At 41.2% G+C, this 20,439-nt stretch overlaps 1 protein-coding gene across 3 annotated transcripts in view; it reads left to right on the forward strand.

Moving 5' to 3' along the window:
- NCALD (neurocalcin delta) overlaps window positions 1-20,439 on the forward strand; it is a 405,737-nt gene that overhangs the window by 219,970 nt on the left and 165,328 nt on the right. For all 3 annotated transcript variants that reach the window (XM_024756600.1, XM_024756597.1, XM_024756601.1), the window contains exon 3: window positions 9,540-9,589. The gene's annotated coding sequence lies outside the window, so the exon portion shown is untranslated. The remainder of the gene's footprint in view (window positions 1-9,539; window positions 9,590-20,439) is intronic.

The following is a 20,439-nucleotide window of genomic DNA, read 5'->3' on the forward strand; positions in this document are numbered from 1 at the left end:
GTGTGTGTGTGTGTGTGTGTGTGTGTGTGTGTGTGTGTGTGTGTGTGTGTGTGATGGAAGAAAAAGTGTTGCTATTAATGCTGTTTCTAGGTAGTAGAAAATTAACAATGCCAAGGGGAAAAATTCTAGATAGCTTTTTTGTGTAAAAGTAAACCTTAGAGTCATTTATATGAACTGTCTCTGATTTATGCCTAAATATCTGACAGCAAAATAATATTTTCTAACTTGTCAGATTATCATTTAAGTTTTGTTTTTAGCTCTTTTTAAAAATAATTAATTAATTTATTTATTTTTGGCTGTGTTGGGTCGAGGCTTTCTCTAGTTGTGGCAAGCGGGGGCCGCTCTTCATCGCGGCCTCTCTTGTTGTAGAGCACAGGCTCCAGACATGCAGACTCAGTAGTTGTGGCTCACGGGCCCAGTTGCTCCGCGGCACGTGGGATCTTCCCAGACCAGGGCTTGAACCCCTGTCCCCTGCATTGGCAGGCAGATTCTCAACCACTGTGCCACCAGGGAAGCCCTAAGTTTTGTTTTATTATAGTATGTTCAGGTGTCTGCTTCCCACCTGAACAAAGTAGGAGGTGTTGTCAGTAGCTCTGATGATCTCTCTTCTTAATGGGACTTTGAGCCTGGGCTTCAGGACTCCGAGCAGAGGAAGAGGGAGATGTTTATAGCGTGCTTGTTTCTCTTTCATCCCTTTTTCTTTAAAAGGCGGTGTAGTTAAGGGAAATGACTGGTTAATGAAAAAAAGTGGGAAGAAATTCCTTCATTTGAGTAGCTTGATAGCCATATAAAATGCATGTACATCGAAGCAGAAGGTCTGCTAACAAGGCAAATGGAATTAAGGGGATCATTGGAAGATGTCTTAGTTTGATTTCCCCTCCAGAAGCAAATTTTGAGGCAGGCATTTGAGTAGGCAAATAAGGATGTGATTACTTTAGACTGTCTCTGGGAGTTGCTTAAGGAGGACAGCTGGGCATTTATCCATCCAGTCTCACTCTCCCCTGGCTGAGAACCAACCTGGAGCTTTCGTCCCCTGTGCTTCCTGGCTGCACATGCAGACTGTAGGGCCTCAGCACTGGGGAAGGACTGGAGGCAGAAAGTTGGAAGATACCTAGGAGAGCACTGTCAGCCCCAGGGGAGTCTGCACCCCCTCCACCAGTCCCCCAGTTGCAGCAGAAAGCAGAGGGGCGGGCAGGATGTAACGCAGGGTGCCAAAGGAAAGACCTCTACTCTAGCCTATGATGGCATCTGTCTATCAAGAAAAAGATACTAAATGTTCCTAATAGAACAGGCTTGGCACACCCATTAATAGAGCTGTCACCTCCCAAAGCCTCTGTTCCCTCATGTGTGAAATAAGAGCAATGATTCCTCCTTTTTAGGACTGTTATGTGAAATAAAAGAGATAATGTATGTGACATGTTCTGCATGGGACCTGCCTGTACCCACAAATGAGAAGAGCTGTGCTAAAAAGAAAAAAGAGAGCAAAAACCAACCAAACAAAAACAGAAGAAAGAGAAAGGAAAGAAAGAGGAAGAAAAGAAAGATTATCAATTGTTATGTGAGATATCTGTTAGGAGATACAGTCACGCATGTTCGTATTTCTTGCCAAATAATGTTTGTGACTGTTTCACAGCTCAGGGCTTAGAGTCACACATGTTTCACTCGAGTCCCCAGCCCTGAGTTCTTTCTGCTCCCCGACTCCACTTTCCATTTTTCTGGCAGAGTTTCTGACTTCAGATGCACACAGGGTGCTTTAGGACCGGCAGCATGACCCAGCCAGCCTTGTGGACAAGGGCCCAGCCCAGCTCTAAGGGAGGAGTTCTGGCTTCTTACCCAGACCTCAGGTAACGGAGATGCTCTAGGTCATCGACCAGGTTCTCATGTAAGGTCCAAATCACCACTAGGTAGTAAATGCCCTTTTCGCCTTGGGGTGGACATTCGCATGTTCACTGATCCTTGGAATACAGATAGTACTGAATCTCCCGTGGGCCGGCTGACCCCAAGACCCATAAAGAAAGTTGGTGGAATGGTCCAGGCTGATTTCAGGCTCAGTGATGCCAGAAACACTGATGCTGGGGGCACAACCTGCTCCTGATTATATGACACTGATAAGGAGCTGCCAGTTCAGAAGGCCAAGTCACTGGCAAAACCTGCAAAAAAGGAGTTGTACAAGCTTTGCAGTAGAAACAAATAGAGGCTGCCAGACCAGCCATGTCACCACTTCCCTGGAATAGGAAAAGCTGAAGTCATGGCCAGAGCACTTGACGTCCTGGCTGCAGAGGGACACACCCATGCCCCACACATGCACACGGGTGCTGATGAAGGAAGATTTGGATGCAGCTATTTTCATGACTGTCTCAGAGAGAAGATGTAGAGCCAAGACTCCATAAAGCTCCAGTGGGATCCATGTTGCTAATCGTCTTGCTGCACAGCTTCCCTTGTGTGCCTTGTGGGAGGTGGCACGTTTTGATGAGTCTAGATCAGGAGACCTGAGCTCTCCTGACTGATTAAAGCAGGAGCATGGACTCTTTTCTGCTTCCTCTTGTGGTGATATGAGACGAAGAGAGCCCTCTGATGACGGGAATAGGGCGGACGTGGGGGAGGGAAAGGCACAGGATCTACCCTGAGCTCGGATGCTTGAGGCACCCTAGCCTTGGGCTTCCTTGGTCACGTGTTTTAGTAAGATTTTCAAAGGAGACTTTGACTACAGTTGGTTAAGAGCACTGTCTCTTTCCACTGTGATTGCCTTTACCCTCACGTGGAGAGGTGTTGGCATAGCCAGAGGCATTTTGGGGATCAGTCAGGGGAAGCTGAGTTGGGGACACATTTTATATGGGCTTAATAAGATATATTTATGTGATTTTACAGTCACTTCCATATATACATGTATCTGGTAGTTAATTACTAAACATATATTATTATGCTAAGCTATTTTTCAGTTATTAAAATTTGTAATTTCTATAATATACTTTTCTCATTCTAAAAAAGATCCCCATTTATATTTAATTTTGTTTTATAATTTGTATTTATTTAAAAAGGGCTTCTGGGCTTCCCTGGTGGCGCAGTGATTGAGAGTCTGCCTGCTGATGCAGGGGACGTGGGTTCGTGCCCCGGTCCGGGAGGATCCCACCTGCCGCGGAGCAGCTGGGCCCGTGGGCCATGGCCGCTGAGCCTGTGCGTCTGGAGCCCGTGCTCCGCAATGGGAGAGACCACAGCAGTGAGAGGCCCGCGTACGGCAAAAAAAAAAAAAAAAAAGGGCTTCTAATTGTATAAGCTCAGACACCACAAACCTGGATCTGCCCTCCTACACCCCCGTACAAGGAAACACCCGTCCCTCCCTTGCTCCCTCCCTCCCTTCTTTCCCTCCTTCCTTCCTTTGCCTCTCCTCCTCCTTTTTCTTTTAGAGCCTGTGGCCTTACAATATTTACCTGACTTTCTGATTTCTCGCTCCTATTTCACTTTCTCATAGAATCGAGGGGAAAACGTTTTCTGTATATAAGATTTTAAAGAATGGTTTGACAACCCAACCACCATGTAAAATGCTGTTCCCATAAAAGAGTGTGCCCTGTGTTATAAACTGCGAACTCAGAAGGACCTTCTGGATGATCTGTGGCCTACACTGTCTGGCCTCTGCTCTCTGTTCTAGCTCATTCCCTACCCTCCTCTGAGGACACCCTGCAGGCCTGCCCTTTGAAGTCAGGCCCCCAGGCCACATTATCTTCCACAGCCCTTTGTTTCTGCATTTAATATTCCTTGCTTGGCTTCTCTTTATTCTTCTTTTACTAAGAATGCTAACGAACAAAGTGGTCAGGTTTCTTAATCCCAAGTAAGTAGCAAATAGCATGTTACTATCCAGGGAAAAGTTTCAAGAGGCAGTCACACTGAAAATTGCAAGAAATAAAGTCTCGAAAGTGAATAAAGAGACAGGAAAAAATAAAACACAGAAAACTAAAATAATAATACAGTGTTCTGAATCTGTAATATAGGCTCATTTCCTTTCGGAGCAAACAGGTGTTTACATTTCAAAGTGCATGAGGGCAGCAACATGGATCAGTCATATTCATGTGACTAACATGGGCGTTTGGTATACAAAGTGCAGAAAATGTGAAAAATTTTCATCCAACAAGGTATATATTCTAAAGTTTTTTTTTTTTTTTACAGAATCTCTGTGGTGCAGGAGGCTTACATAATTCTTCAGTAATGTTGATCAAACAACATGGTATTTTATTAAATTGAATCTGGGGGAAGTGTGGCATTATGGTTATGACTGAGATTTGATGTCAGACAAGCCTGGTCATAAGTTCTGGTTCTTCCACCTAATTAGCTATGGACCGCTCTGAACTTCATTTTCCTTGTATAAAATGCAGATCATCATCTACCTCGTAAGATCTTGGAGAGATTGTCCATTTCTTAATTCATATCTGCTAAGGATTCATAGAACAGTTGCCATGTGAAGCTTTTTGCAGGATCATTTTCCATTCGGTTCCTGGCTCGTCATTCAATTTGCAGCCCAGCATTGCAAGAGTATAGCACTTTGTCAGCTGCTTCGGCATTAATAGACATGAAAATATTTGTTAAAATATGTTCCTTGTTTTTTTAGGTTTGTTTTCTTTGATGTGTTTTCTTATGGGAATAATGGGAGAATAAGTTGCACTCAGAATAAAATCCAAACTCCCTTTGGGCCCTGCCTACCTCAGTCAGCTCACCTATGCCCCTCTGAGCTAAGCTCAGATACTTAACGTCTGTAAACGTCAGAGTCCTCATTTTTAAAGTGGGAATGGGCACCCATAGAGATGGTTCTGTTGATTAAATTGGATAACTCCTGTAGAGAGCTTAGCTCAATACCTGCACATGGTCAGTGTTCGAGAAAAATTCTTTCCTGAGAGTCCCTGTAAACCACATTCATCTTTAATCAGATCCTGTGGTCATAGAGAGCTTTGGATGTGACCAACAGAAATAAATGGCAATTACTGACTGGAGCCTGAAAAAAATAGCTTATAGAACTGAGGCAAGAGCTGACTGAGGGAAGAGGCCTTGGGGGCCTGCAGGAACCAGGGCAACTGAGGGTCTTCAAAGCGAGAACGAGTGAGTAAACCATCCTGTGAGGTGCTGCGCTGCTGACCGTACAGCCTCTTGTCCTGTCGCCCCTGAATGCCCATGAGGGAGGTTCAGATGGCCCAGCTTGGGTTTGGGCCCTCCCCCGTGGTAAGAAGAGTGAAGTCTGGGGTTGGCCGCCCCACCGAAGCCTTGAGTACAGGACACTGGACAGACAAAACTACCTATTGTTCTCCACAGACCTATAGCTGGGTGTTTCTGAAGACCTGCTAAGCCAATTTCTCTCAACTGACTTCTCAACTTCCTCTTTGTCAAAATTTAATTGCCTTTTATAAGAACTCAACCTCATTTCCTCCCATCTTTCTAGACAGTCATTCCTTTTTCTGAGTAACTTTTATGATGTTTATTCACTCATACATTCATTTAGTAAACAGATATTTACTGAGCAACTACTAGGTGTCAGTTTCTCTTCTGGGGGCTGGTTTACCTCAGTGAACCCAAGAAATCAAGGACATACCTGAGTTGGGGGGGGCAGACAACCAAACAGAAACAAATAAATAGATGACATAAAGTGGCAACAGGGCTAATGACAAATCACTAATGAGAACAACCATAAGACAGGGAAAGGAAGGACTGAGGAGTGTGTGGAGGTGTTGCTCAGATTGGGTATGCATGTTTGGATGAGTCTGTCATTCAACTGCTCCCATTCTGATTAGTTTATTTGCTTACTTGTCTGTCATAAGTGACTAGCTGGCTTGCCCTGTCTAGCAGGTGAGCCCCTTAGGGGTGAAGTCATGTCATTCATTTCTAGGGCTAGCCCCTGCGTCACTGTGGATGCTAAATTAGTGTTTGTTGAATGAATGGATAAACACACACCCCTTATGTGTGGCTATTGGATGACTGTATTTTTCTGCTTGTGAGCCAGCCAGCCTTTCTCCCAAGAGGGGCATTGCAGGTGGCTTGGAATTCCTGCACTCGTCAGTTCTCTGTTGTTGACTGACCAGTTAGCTGAATAAGGCATTTCTCTAACCCCCTATTTAGGGGATCTCTCTTCTCTGGAATCAGGTTGGTTTCTTTGTGCTATTATTGTTTTTATTTTCTCATAACGTGCCTTTTGAATTTACGACCAGGTCTGAGAAAGAAATGAGAAAAATATCTATTCCTCACAACTTGAGCCCCAGAGTCATGGCACCAGAGTGAATCATGGCATCCGAAGGAAGCTCAGGAGAGCACCTAGCCCAAGTGAGGTTGTGCCGTGAGAAACAGGGGCAATAGCAATGGTCCTTTGAGGGAAACTGGATTCCTATTAAATTTGCTGCCTCCATACTTAACGTCCGTGTTTCCTGAAGTGGAAAGTACTAAAGTACTAAATTAATCCTCATTTAAGTACTCAGTCTAAAAGTAGAAAACAAGACAATGAAGTGCTTTCAAATATTTTTATTAAACATTTGTGTAAAGTAGAGCCAGTGTTGATTACACGATGTTCAGACGTGGCCTCCACCCTAGCAGGATTCATGGCTTTTTACTTCAGACCAGTGAATGGACTGCCATTGACACAGCTCTCTGGTTGTGATGGTAGCTGCGTTTATAAATGGTCAGCTGTGCTGTGAATATATTTAGCTTATGCTAAGTGCCGCTGAGAGGATGAATATCATCTGTTTCCAGTTGAATTCTGTTTTGGAGCACGGTACATTTTTTTCTAAATGAATAAATATTAAGCCTTTTTCACTTCCAGAGGAAAGGTAGGGTTAGATGCTGAAATTCAAATTACTAGACTTATTAAATCAAATTAAAATGAAATGTAAAAAGCCATTTGATTCTATGTATAAGTACTTGTCAGAATACACTGCTCAGTGAAAATGCCATGTTTTGGGTAAACAATTAGATACCAACACTAAGATCAGAAACCATTTCATTCGTTGCTAGCATGAATGGATGGTATGGCTGACTGACCAGGTAGTTAGAAATAATGGTTAAATGGTGTTGGTAACTGTACAATATCTTCATATAACATTTAAAACCTTTTAAAGCAGTTTTTATCCAAATGTTTTCAGACTTTCATATCATAGACCTTGAAGTTTGTGTATGCAAACCAAAATATATACGGTGACTATTTTAAGCACTATCACCATTAAAAAAGGATTCGCTTCAGCCTTCTGAAAAAGCTGATTTGGCTGGCCGTATTCATTTGTTCAAAAACAATAAACTTCCTGATAGAGATCTTAAAGGAAAAGTAAGAACCAACTTGAAATGGATGTCAAAAGGGATTTTAGAGTGATTACATACATTCTCGGAGTATAGAGATCTAGTGATGCTAAGTGACTGCTCCAAAGTTAGCCCCCTGCTAACTAACAGCCACACTGGGGTTAGACCCCAGGATTCCTGACTTCCACACCTGTGTTCTTTCTACCTTATCCCCTTGTCTCCCTGACATGATCGTTTGAATTAGCAAGATATGCATGTAGTCTACAAAATTTCTCTTCTGTTTCTGTTTCAATGAAATCAGCTATTATATAAACAATGCATATATATACCCTGTGGATTATTTACACCTGCTTTCCCATGTGTCCATGCCCCTCCCACCCCACCTCCATCATTTTCTTATCAATCTCTGAGAAAAACTAGGTAAGATAGGCTGTTTCAGTGTGCCTCTGTGAGCAAATCAATGAGACTTGTCCAGTGGCATAGAGAACAGGCAGAGCTTTGATAGCTCTCGGGTGGTGTCCTCTTCTCCTGGTCTCACCCAGCTGACTTGGATGCCAGCGACAGGCTTGGTTTTTAATGGCCTGTCCACTCTGACACTAAAGAAAGCCTTTGGGGCCCTATGTCTGGTCAGCTCTGGTAAACTGCTTATTTATTTACCTTGACACTTTAACTCAGCATCTGTGTTTTGTTTTCAGTAAAATCTGAAGCTCTGGAACAGAGTTAACTATTATATATTTTAAAATGTAAAACACTGAATTCATTTGACTTAATTCCACATCTTAACAGTGGAAAAGCCTAAAATATCACTTTTCAAATTGTAATGCGCTTATATGTTAACAAAGTAACTCTGAGATAAAGGAAAATATACAAAAACCATTTCACAGATTTTTTGTTTTAGTTAAAAAGAAATCATGCTTGGAAAGATTATATTATATTAAGCCAAAATATCTTTTAAATATCTATATTATTAAAATGTACAGATTATTGTAGTAAGAAAAAATTAAGAATCTGTCTTACATCAGAACTCTTATATTGCCAGAACTAAAAATAGCATAATAACTATTATTTGTGGTACATCCAGAGGTTCAGTATTGCCTGAGGGTCCTTACCACTGAAATATATTGCCTCTAACTATGTTCAAAGGGACAAATCTCTTAACTCTTTGGTAAAGTTCCTAGTTTTGCTTTAACTGTGTTCAGTTCCCTGTTAAATGCTTGGAGGAATATGAGTCCTTGGTTTATTGACTGAGATGCATTTTGCAATGATTAGTACAACATCAAATACACAGAAATTGGTAGAATATTATTTTTTTCTAACATGTCAGTTGGAACATCTTTTCTTCTTGAATTACTCCAATTAATTCTTTTTAATAAAAAGGAGGATTTTTAGAAACCCCCAAATTCTGCATTTCTTGGTATTTATTCCTAATACAAGTAACACTCTGATATTTAAGAATTAAATGATATGAGTTGGGAATTTTTTTTCTTTTTTTTTTACAGATCTCCCAAGAGGGCTTTGACCCTGTTGATAGTTTTGAAACTGTAGTAGGTAGACTAATTAGATTGTCTAAAAACTAGTGTTCCCAGAGTTCTAAAATACACTTTTTCTCAAAGAGAGGTTATAAATGCAAGAAACACAATCTGAGAGACCACCCCCTCCCCGTGTCCGTTGGCGATGGGATTCAGCAGACCACACCCCCTTCCTCCTAGCCTTCTCAGTCAGACACACTGAGCCGCACTCCTCACAGGCTCCCTCCCATACAGCCTCCTCCTGGCTAACAACTTTGATCATTCCTTTCTTCTGAACTATGAATCTAACCAATACATTACTCTCACTTATTGACCTATTTATCGTGATTTCTTATTGTTACATTATGGCACTGTGTCTGCTAATTCTTTTTGGAATGTACCTAAACTTTGGTACATCTAAAAGGAGGCTCATTTGGTGCTTGTTCTGAAGTGCAAAATGAAGACCCGTGTTCCTGACTGTCCCTTCCCTTGGATCTGTATTCTCTTCCAAGGAGTTTATAAATATCAACAAGAGGTCAATGCCAGACTCCCCATTTCTGCCTCTGATGCCTTTTCTAGGCAAGTCCTTTCTGGAGAGCTCTACCTCTACCCCACTTGCACTCCCTTCCCCAAAAGGGTTGTTGATAACTAAGGCCAAGTCATGGGATGCCTCGCAGAGTTCTGCCAGTAAATATGTGGGGATAAATGACCTTTAAAAAATCCTTTAAGATTTTTTCATTCAGCATATTTATTTTGCCTGTTTTCTTTTAGATCATCTCAGCTTTGGTCCCTTGGAACCACCCACTAGCGACAGTCATAAAGTAAGTATACCTTTTAAATTTTCTTTCAGTTGCTGTAAATGGAAATCTCAGTTTTCAGTGGTTTTCACCAGAGACAGTTTCATTCAAATATTTTATCAGTGAAAAGTAGTATAATAAATGGGAGTTTTGGGGCTTCCCTGGTGGCACAGTGGTTAAGAATCCGCCTGCCAATGTAGGGCACACGGGTTCAAGCCCTGGTCCGGGAAGATCCCACATGCTGCGGAGCAACTAAGCCCATGCGCCACAACTGCTGAGCCTGCACTCTAGAGCCCACGAGCCACAACTATTGAGCCTGCGTGCCTAGAGCCCGTGCTCCACAACGAAGACAAGCCACCACAATGAGAAGCCTGCACACCACGACCAAGAGTAGCCCCCGCTCTCCGCAACTAGAGAAAGCCCGCATGCAGCAGCGAAGACCCAATGCAGCCAAAAATAAATAAATAAATTTATGAAAAAAAATGGGAGTTTCATATACAGGAAAGATAATAAACCCTCTCTTTAAAATTTGTGAAAAGGATAATGGATAGAAATTAAATAAATAAGGCACTGCTTATCACTTTTGAATATTGCCCATAGCATAATAAAGTATATCTGCAGCCACCTAGTGGAGTGTTTTTTATGTACCATCTTCATCCCAGGCAGCTGCCAGAGTCCTCTCAAGGGGCACATTACAACAACTTCTTCTTCCATTTTAAACTGGGCCATGGTCCAAGAAGTATCTCAAATGGCATTAAGCACCAACTAACATCTGGCAGAGGTTAGTTTAGCACCTAATAGGCACATAATAAAAATTTGTTGGAGAATAAATGGGTGGATTAATTAATTCATCAATTTTATGCTCTTTGAGGTCCTCACTAGTGTGAGGCAATGTGGTGCACTGATTAGTGCCCCAAATCTGGAGGCAGATGCTTGTGTTCAGGTCCTGGCTCTGCCACTTACTAGCTTCATGACTTCTGTCACAGGTCCAACCTTTCAGTGCCCGGGGTTTTCCATCCACAAAATGGGGCTAATAAAACTACCTCTCTTGTTGTTGTTGTTATGAGGTTATTACAAGAATTAGATGAGTGAATATTTACAAAATGCTTAAAATAATGCCTGGCATGTGGTAATCTCTATAAAATGTTTGTTGAATAAATTAAAATATATTAAACATATAGGGATATTTTGAGGTTCCAGATTTAGAGATTGAAAAACTGGTTTAGCCTAGAAGCAATAATGCTCTAGTAGCAATAAATATATCTACCACTCAAATCCTGGTTTCAATATTATTTCCCAATAAAAAGAACCAGAGAAATGGCTGATTGAGGACTGGGGCAAGAAATGTACAAAATGAGCCTGGAGTATCTTATAGTGCCAGAAAGTAAGGAAGTACTAAAAGAAAAAAGGTAAAACAAAAACAAAATCTCGTAATGATGACTGTGACACAATGTATGTTGAAAGGATATAGGAGCCAACTAAAAGTTCTCCCAGTGGCCAAAATTAGAACAATTTGAACCATGAGATAAATAACTAGTATTGAGGTATAACCCAAATCTGATAACTATCTATTCTGATATAAATAAATGATTGGATAAACATATGAGGAAAATAGACAAATCTCTTATGCAGAAAAATTCCAAATAATGTATGTAGATACTCTGCTTTATGGGAGGTAAAGCATAACTCTGGATGGGGCTGCACAGAGTTTCTTTCTTCCAAAGAGCACAGTATGGAAAGAGAGTGAGATTTTTTTTTAAAAAAGAGTAACTTACGATAGAGAAACCTGACAAACACTACCTCAAGCCAGTCAAGGTTAACATTAACAGAGATATGCCATATTGATAGTAGGTATCCTTCACGTCATGTGAGATGAGAATGGCATTTGACCTCTGTGATCTTCCTCCCAAAACATATTACCCCAGTCTAATCATGAGAAAAACATAAGAGAAATTTCAATAGAGGTGCATCCTACAAAACACCTGAATAGTCCTCCTCAAAACTGCCAAGGTCATCAAAAACAAAGAAAGTCTGAGAAGTTGTCACAACCAAGAGAAGCCTAAGGCAACTGGCCAGCTAACTGTAAGGTGGTGTCTTGGATGGGATCCTGGAACAGAAAAAGGACATTAGGTAGAGACTAAGGAAATGTGAATAAAGTATGGAGTTTAGTTCATAAACATGTATCAATATTTGTTCACTAATTGTGAAAGATGTACCACCCTAATGTAAGATGTAATAACAGTGGAAACTGGGAGCGGGGTATACAAGAATTCTCTGTTCTAGCTTCACAATAATTCTGCAAATCTGAAACTTTCAAAACTAAAAACTTTATTCTAAAAAATTATGAAGTATGCCCATTAAAAAAAAACTGGTTTGAAGGTATACTCTCCAATTTTCAAGTGCCAAGATAATAGTTTTTTGAAAAATGTTGAGTTCAGCTAATTTATGTTTTGAGACTCATACATGGATAATTATATTCTGCATTAAAGTTTTTTTTTTTTTTTTTTTTTGTGTAACGGGCCGAGCCGCTCCGCGGCATGTGGGATCCTCCCTGACCGGGGCACGAACCCGTGTCCCCTGCGTTGGCAGGCAGACTCACAGCCACCAGGGAAGCCCTGCATTAAAGTTTTGAATTGGACAGAGGTGTACACATCTATAAAGCTTTAGGTTATATTTCTGCTGTCCTCAAACGGAGGAAGAAAATAGCACTGGCAACACAAACCTTTTTGCAAGAATAATTGTTATTGGAGTTTGAAGTGGATTGTCAAATTTAACAGCATAACAAATTTAGTGGCGTAATACAACATGTAACCGTTATCCTGCAGTTTCTGTGGATTGGGAATCTGGGTGTATCTTACCTGGGTCCTCTGCTTAGGGTCTCATAAGGGTATAATCAAGTTGTTGGCTGGGTTGTGTTCCTTTTTGGAGCCCGATTTTTTTTTTCTTCTACGTTCACGTGGTTGTTACTAGGATTCACTTGAGGTTGTAGGACTGAGGTCTCTTGTTTTCTTGCTGGCTGTCACCTGCGGTGCTCTCACCTCCCAGGTATCACTTAGGATTCCTTGCCATGTGGTCGATTGCTTCTCACAGGCCTTGTCACAACGTGGCAGCTGACTTCAAAGCCAGCAGGAGAATCTCTGACCCCAGTCTGCTAGGACGGAGACTTACATAGTGTAACCTAATCAAGGGAGTGACTATCCCCTATGGCTTTGCAGTATTCTCTTGGCTTGGGAGCAAGTCACAAGTTGTGCCTGCACTCAAGGGGAGGGGATCATCCTAGGACGTGTCTCACTGGGCAGTCACGTTGGGGTGTGTCCACTACAACAGGAGAGTTTTGAAACCGACACAGGCAGCTGGGCATAGAGGATCAAACCAAATAAAAGGAGAACAAATCAGAAATGCTTGCTTGTTGCCTTCAAGCAAACTACAACTTGAAGTAACTAAATAAGTTTCATCCCACCCATCCACACACAAATACACAACATTATATTGAACTTGGATGACTATTTTTAAACTCTGAGGAGTATTTGAAGATGAAGGAGTCAGAGAAATATATTTGGAGATAGCTCATAAATACATCACCATTTTCCTGATTAGGGTGTTTTTTTTTTCCTATTCAGTGAAGAAATTCGCACAAAAATATGTTCTCAGTGGCAACAACATTTATGCCCTCTCATTATAAAAGTCCAAATAATATGATCTCATTTTCAACATATCGTAACTTAATTTTTTTCATTTTTGAGACTGTTTAGTTTTTTAATACTTTACACTCTGCCTACTAATAATTATTAATAGGATGATACTGTTTAATTTATAATTTTACATGATGCTTATAAATTTGTATATTTTAGATGTATTAAATATCCATTTTCATTGATTTCTTTTTATGGGTTCTGAATCCTTTTCTTATAAAGTAGTAAATACAGGAATTCTGCTATTGTCATTTTGCTCCAGTTTTGTAATCACCACCCAGATTTTCAGGAACACAATTTTTTCTTTTTTTTTTCCTGATTGCTCCTTATAAGACCAAAATGTCCCAGAAATCCTAACATTTAGTCATTGGACCTGCATTTACCAAGCTGCTGCTTGCGTCTGGAAATAAAGCACAAGTACCCTTTGCTAGACCCTGTGTCTGAATTGTGGGTTTGGATAATGTGTTCACTGTCTGTGCATCTCCATGGAGGTTAATACAAACCTATTAGCAGATTGAACCAGAGACCTTTGCAGTTTGTCTCAGATATGCAGCCACCTTAAAGAAAACAGGCAACTTGTGGAAATGAAGCTCATTAGCCGCCAAGTTGGCATGAAAAGAAAATATGTATTGCAATAATTTAGTTAAGAAACTCAAAGGAGAAATGATTTCTTGTGGCTCCTCCTCCCGTACCCTTCACCCTTTTCCTAGTCTTTTTCTGCCTGTATTTTTCTGCTCACTCACAACTAAGCCTTATGCTGCAGCTATTGGTTCTCTTATGCCAAGGGGTGCAAAGGGTTGTTATTCAGAATAGTGAAAACATAATCACTTGTAGCTATTGGTAAAATAACTCATGTAGCAAATAAAGGTCAAAGCTTGCTTGCTTCCTTCCTTTCTTCCTTGGAGATGTTTTCTTTGTAGGAATTAAATAAAGGGAACTTTTAAAAAAAATACAAGATAAGTTAGATTAAATAGAAGTAACCTTTCCTGCTTAGGAAGGAAGTATTAAGTGAAAGCCCAGAAGAAGAGCATTTGTCTTTGGCTGGAAGGTCACAGCATAAAGCATTCTTATCAGAGCTGAATCCAGGGGAATGTCTTGGAATTTGCCAATGTTGTTGGCCTGTGGTGATCATCAGATCTCTTCCTCCTGGTTTTAAAGGGATTTAGTCTTGCCAAATGATTTCATCAGATTTATTCACCATGTACCTTAATATATAAATCTGTTATTTTCACCTATTACTGAAATTCTGGGTTTTTTAATAGTACGATTGGAGCAACCATTCGATCTTTTTATCGAAAGACCTGAGTTTAATTTGAAGTAGTATATATTCTAAATAGTATCTCTGTACATTATATCTGTCTTCAGATTTTGTTTCTAGACCATCTTAACATCATTTTGCATCATGGTGATCAAATCGGAGCTGGATTTCCTTGTTTGGGAGTACCGAGGTAGCAATTCGTTGTTGTCACCTGGGTCTTCTTTTGGCATAAGACAGGCATTCAGCAACTCATTCATCATATCTCTTTATTTGGTACTGTCCTTGGGGTCCTGTGTCCCCAGTGATGCCCACACCACCTCCTCCCACACTGAGCTCTCTTTTTCCTGAGTTTCCTATCACACGTGTATTCTGTTCTTGGTCATTCCTGTCTTGTCTTATTTACCTATTCTTTGCTAGGGATAGTTCTTCTCCCCAAAGAGACTGTTAGCGCTTTGAGGGCAAGAATTCTGCCTCTTGTCTTTTGCGCCTTCACAAAGCTCAGGCTCCTCAGCACTTGATGACTACCTGTCACCATGCCCCATGTCTCCTACTCTTACACCTGATCAAAACAGTGTTTCCTCAGATCGAGACTTACGTACGCTCCATTTGGCTCGCCCTATGCTGGGGACCACAGAAGTGGGGTCAGCCAAGCAAAACGATCACTCCTGACTTTGAGACCTCTCATCCTCCTCTCAGGACCACTTTGCTATTCCCAGATCCCAGGCTCCTTTCTAGGCATCTCTCCTGTGACTCATTCTCTGAGGCCCTGATGTCACTGAGGTCTCAGCTGAGTATGACACTACTAGGACAATCTTGTTCTAATAGAGAAATCCTGAAAACCAGAAAGACTTCAAGACCCAAAGTAATGTATCTCCAATGGTGAAATTCCAGACACTGTGATAAGCAACAGTGAAGATACTTTTAACCCATCCTTGTCTGGCCTCCCTTAAATAACACCACACAGGGAGATTCCTACTCTGCTTGCTTACAGGTGTACCTGCATAGGAACTGTTAAAAGAACGGAAATGTTGATCTCTGTCCTTATAGTGTAAATAACCTAGCAGGGCAGTTGGACCACACGTGCCTGTGGAGCAGACCAGTGTACTGTTTAAGAGTCTTTCTGATCACACAGTTCTGTCTTCTAATCTCAGTTTTTCTACTTGTCAGCTGTGTAGGCTTGCACAAGTGTCTAAAATTTTCTGGGGATCATTTCCTTCATTTATAACACCACAATAACAAAGGCCAAGGATGCCATGAAAACTCAACAAGTGAACGTATGGGCCGTTCTTGGCACATAGTAAATATTCATGACACGTGTGACCGCAATAATAATAACTAAAGCTAGGGAGGATTGTAAGTCCAAGCAAGGCAGTTTGGAGGTCTGAGGCTGAGAAGAGGTATACAGAGCAAGGCAAGGATGGAGGTGGAGGAGGATGGAGGATAGCTTCCTAGAAAGGACCTCCTCCCTTCATAGGAGAACATGAGTAGTGTCCAATATCTGTGCTTGCTTAGCCACTGGTACCTAATCCCCTGATTGGTTGGTCTGCACAGGCATTTTTGGCCTGGAAGCAGTCTGCTAGGGAGTGGAAAAAGTCTGAGTGGAACCCATGCACATTATCACTGTAGAGTGGAGGGATAAAGGTAGCTTCACACCTTTTCATAACTGTTTACTTCTAGGTCTCTTTCCTCCATTGGACTGTGTGGTCCTCAAACCCAGGTTCTGACAGTTCATCCCTGTTATCCCCAGGCCACTGTCTAGAGCACATGCTCAGTGCTTAATTATTGGTAGAAAGATTGAAAGGACAGAAGATGCTGGAGTTTTGCTGCACTACATCTTCTAACAACACAAGACTTAGTACAAGTATGAGAACATATTTTCCCTGCATGCAAGAACAAGATTCTGTCAAATGAAAGATGGAAACATTGTGGTTTGTGGTTCTTTCTCCAAAGCAACATTGTTTGTGGGGTCAGAGACCAAGAAAGATGTGACTTAGGAAAGCTGCAACAGCCTTAAAAATGCTGGTTGTGGTGCATGAAAGAAAAAGAAAAAACAAACAAACAAACAAAAACCTAAGCATATAAAACTGAAAGAGGGGTCCGTAAAATCAAGCTTGATGCTAAAAGGGATGAGTTGGCAGATTGGAATGGGTAACTGCAAATTCCTGCAGCCACCTAGCTTGTGATTTAACACTTCTCTGAGCTTTTGTTCCAGATATTTGAGGCTCAATTTATTCCCATCTTATCGTCCTTGTCAAAAGCAACTTTTTTTTTTTTTTAAAGGCTGTATGTTTTCTTTCCATTCTTGTTTATACCTTACCATCCTGCTGTTGACAAGATTGGTCTCTCACACTCTGCCTGGGGTGTCTTCTATTTTTGTGTAGTTAAAATTGCCAGAGGATTCTTTCAGCGGCTCTATTTTGATGAATGGGGAAGCCATGCTGCCCTGTTTAATCCCAGCATGGCGTGGCAGCTCCCCCAATGAAAGAGGCACATGGCTGTTATGAACATGTGACCAACTGTGAAACTTTGCACATTCAAGTACTTTAAACACTTGAAAGTGCCTGTTGTACATCTCATTACAGAGATATAATACCAGGTGTGACCTCTCATGTGGGTTGATGCCTCCCTGGAAGTTGTTTGGAGTAACATGAAATGTGATTTCTTTCCAAAGTGGAGCACCTGCCATTTTCTCCCTGGCTCTGGGCTGGAAGTGATATCCTAATGCCTCCTGTCCCTCTCCTCAGCTCCTGTATCCTGTCCTCACTTTGGTCTGAGCCTTCTCTCCCATCTGAATGGTTTCCTCTGTGCCCTGTGTTCGGATGGTGTTCCTTCTGATCACAAAATCTTGGTGGCACCTGTGGCAAATGGGAACTGGACGCTGGAAATTGCTCTTTGCTTTCTTTTTTTTTTAACTTTTTATTTTATAGAAAGTAAAAAAAGTTGATTAACAATGTTGTGTTAGTTTCAGGTGTACAACAAAGTGATTCAGTTATACATATACATGTATGTATGCTTTTTCAAATTCTTTTCCCAATTAGGTTGTTACAGAATATTGAGCAGAGTTCCCTGTGCCATACAGTAGGTCTTGTTTGTTATCCGTTTTAAATATAGCAGTGTGTACATGTCAATCCCAAACTCCCTAATATTCCATTGTATATATGTACCACATCTTCAGAAAGATTGGGGGGTTTGAGCAGAAGTTGCATTGATGGATTACAGTTGCTTTAATTACAATTACAATGAATCCTAGCACCAAGAGGATGACCCTTGGCAAAGGGGTGAAGCAGGCCAAGGTCGGCCTTGTCCTGAGCCTCATCATGCCTCCATCCTTCCAGGGGTTCGTAACACTCCCTCCACTCCCTTAACCCCCTGTTTACCTCAGGTCTCCCTTATCAGGGTAGATAGCACTCAATACTTCAGGATCCTTCCCTTATGTGCTAGTTTCCTTCTATCAGAATTTCTAGTCCCAGATATTATTCCTTTTGGGAACTCTCTATGATATGAACATGAGTGGTACTGGGTCAAAGATACCTATGCTGGGGGTGCTCCTCTAGGGTGGGAAGGATATGAAAAGCACAACTCACCAGGCCTTAGATGACCTAGGTTTATAATTGCAGTTTTGCCACTCATTAGCTGGTGACGTTGGGCTATGTTTCTTAACCTTTCTGAGTATGTCCTCATCCATATAATAGAATTGATAAGTCCATGCTAGCATGTCTTACACATGAGACTTTTACCTCCCAGGTTTATCATGAAGCTCAAATGAGATGAAGCGCTGGAACGCTCTTTATGCATGAGAGAGGTTCTGTGCAAATGTTAGAGAGAGAGGCAAAAAGGTGCCTTACCTATGTCCACAGTGTTAGCTTTTTGATAGGTAACGAGTTGTAGCAGGAAGCTTCCACATGGCTTTAATATTTTCTGTAATCCTCGTTTATTGAGCCTCCATTTCCTCATTCATACAAAAGAATGTATACAAAATCTCATTGGCTTGTCATGAGCAATGATGGTTAGAAAGTCCCTTACCCTAGTGTCACTTGGGACTTAGTGTGTATTTTATAAAATGCTGGTTTCCTTTTCACCTTAACATGTTCCTCAAGAAGTGACTCTAGACATTCAGGTACGAGAGTTTCCACACGCTTCAAATCTGTCTGTGTATGAGGCAGGTCCGGTAACCGAAATGGTATCAAAGCAGCCCAGAGGAATGATCTAGTCCAAAGGTAACATTAAAAAGGTGTACATCGTCCTCTGAAAGGCAGTGGGTGCTGATAACGCACCCATAGGGTGACATGGGGCTGGTTCTAAGGAATGGGGAGGGAGGTGACTAGGGCACTCGCTTTGTCACAAAATTAAAGAAGGCACCATAAAGCTCCATAAAATAACGTTTAATGCAATATTTTTTTTAAAAAATCAAAATGCAAAAATACCTATGACGAACAAAACATCAATTCAAAACAATGTTGACTTTCTAAAGTATTGCATTAATATATTTACTTTGATTACTGAGTTTTTTGGTGCCCCCCGTTAAAATTTGTGCCCAAAGAGAGTGAGCTCCTCACTCCATTGGCCTTGCCCTGCCCCCACCCTGGGGTGGTGTCCACAGGGCTTGGGGGGAAAGTCCCAGGGAGAGCTTCCAGTACCCACTCCTGATTTCCCCTCATCCACTTGGGGTCCTGAATTTGGTTTAATTATAACCTTGTGAAAAAAGAAAAGACCGTATCAAATGAAATTCTGGTATCCTTTCTAATCAAGTGACCACAATGAAAGATAGAGTTTGGAAAGAAAATATGAAGCCAGTTGTTGACCAGAAGCTTGATTTAGGTTGGGGGTTGGCAAACAATGACTCGCACACTGACTGCCTGTTTTTGTAGGTAAAGTTTTATTGGCACATAGGCCTGCTCATTTGTTTTTGTGTCATCTAGGCTGCCTTGGTGACACAACAGCAGAACTGAGTAGTTGCAGCAGAGACTGTATGGTCTGCAAAGCTGAAAATGTTTATTATCTAGCCTGTAGCAGACCCCTGATTTAGATTATCAAAGGACTTAGTTTTCTTTTTTTAATAAATTTATTTTATTTATTTATTTTTGGCTGTATTGGGTCTTCATTGCTGCGTGCGGGCTTTTCTCTAGTTGTGGCGAGCGGGGTCGACTCTTCATTGTGGTGTGAGGGCTTCTCATTGCGGTGGCTTCTCTTGTTGCAGAGCATGGGCTCTAGGTGCACGGGCTTCGGTAGTTGTGGCAGGTGGTCTCAGTAGTTGTGGCATACTTAACAGTGAAAAACTAAATCCTTTCCTCATAAGATCAGGAGCAGGCAAAGGATGCCCTCTTTCACAACTCCTATTCAACATAGAACTGGAAGTTCTACACAATGCAATAAAGTAAGAAGAGAAAATTAAAGGCAGATCAGAAAGGAAGAAAGAAAACTGTTCACCATTCATATTTTTCTTCTCTGGGAGGTGTCAGATCTGTTGCTCATTTTTCTCTTGTGTTGTCTTTTTCTTACTGATTTGTAACATTTCTTTATATAATCTGAATACCGGTCTTTTGCTGATTTCACAGGTTGCAAACTTGTCTCAGATATTGGCATGTCTTCTTTCTTTATTGTACCTTGTGATAAACAGAATAACTTAATAGTAGAGTAGGCAAATTTATCAATCTTTCCTTTTGTGATTAGCACTTTTGGACTTAGCTTTAAGAACTCTTCCCATTTGGAGGTCAGAAAGATGTTATCCTATATTTTCTTCTACAAGTTTTAACATTTTGCTTTTTCAGCTAAGTCCTTAATCCCTCTGGAATTGATCTTTAGGTATGGCTCCTCCTTGACTTTTGGCTCAGTAAATTATTCCAGCCTTTGTGAGAGCTCTGTTATCTTTCAGTTCCTACTTCCCTGCCATGCTGGTTCTGATGCTCTGTCTCTAAAAATTGTGT

Source organism: Neophocaena asiaeorientalis, unplaced genomic scaffold (assembly GCF_003031525.2).
Source record: "Neophocaena asiaeorientalis asiaeorientalis breed wild unplaced genomic scaffold, Neophocaena_asiaeorientalis_V1.1 scaffold29, whole genome shotgun sequence".
Classification (NCBI taxonomy): Eukaryota; Metazoa; Chordata; class Mammalia; order Artiodactyla; family Phocoenidae; genus Neophocaena; species Neophocaena asiaeorientalis.